This window comes from Eimeria mitis, genomic scaffold (genome assembly GCF_000499745.2).
Source record: "Eimeria mitis Houghton genomic scaffold, Emh_scaff474, whole genome shotgun sequence".
NCBI classification, from domain to species: Eukaryota; Apicomplexa; class Conoidasida; order Eucoccidiorida; family Eimeriidae; genus Eimeria; species Eimeria mitis.
In genome coordinates this window covers 8,865-9,896 of record NW_013573040.1, presented here as the reverse complement: position 1 = coordinate 9,896, position 1,032 = coordinate 8,865, and positions in this window count along the sequence as shown.

Genomic DNA, 1,032 nt, shown 5'->3' with positions numbered 1-1,032 from the left:
TAAGGCGCGAATGGAAGAGCGAACCGCTGGATCTGCGACCGGCCGCCGGGTGTGGGAACGTTTGGTGTCGTGGTCATCCGGACCGGGACAAGGGTGAAACAACACCAACAAGAACCAGCACACTCTTTCGACAACTGCTTGTAGCACACGGAACTGCGCAGCTTCGTCCTGGAACTCTCCCGTTTCCCCTCCTCATTGGTACCCAACATGACAAGCTGGAGAGGGTGGTGGTATACCATCCCTCACATCAGGGGTGCTGTGCGTAGTCTCTGGAGCATTACACTACGGGACGGCTTTCTATGAATATTGGAAATGAATATAATGAGGGAAGAACAGTCCCTACTAGTAGATGTAGTGCGGGAGGCACGGGCTCCCGTACTCGCTTACTGAACGCAGAGCTCTATGCAAGCACTCTCTACGGGGACCATTCTGAACCCGGAACCCTGGCAGTACTGCGGAGTGCGCTCCGCGGTACTGACACGGCTCCCAATCGACCAAGAAATATGGAACACGGACAACAAGTACAAAACGGTGAAAGAACAGTTAGAATGATGAAACATTGATGCTTAGCTCTCGGAGAAGGCTGACAGCATTCATTCATTCAGAGAATGGCTCTGACACTGCACGAAGTCTGTGTTCAAGAAAAATCGATGCGACCTGCGCTCAAGTGCACCAGCGAAAACGGAAACCACTTCTTTTGTCATACTGAAAACTGTTTTACACTAGTGTGGCGACAGTTGCATTTCCATGAGAATAAAAGGACACACATCCTGCTGTCTGGGTGCTCTCCGGCGCTAAGAAATTTACAGGTGTTAGTTAGGCCCCTCTGTCTACCTATGGTTAGATTGGCACTGCCGGCGACAGCATTTCCATTACGTGCCTATGCTGGGGTTTAGGGCCAGGGTGGAAGTCCACCTCACGCTAGGTTTGCCGCTGAACGAGCTCATTAAAATGCGATTCCCAGCCTAGGTGCAAGGCACAAAGTGGCGTACTGACCTATGGCGACGCGTTGCCCTGCTGCAACGCCATGTG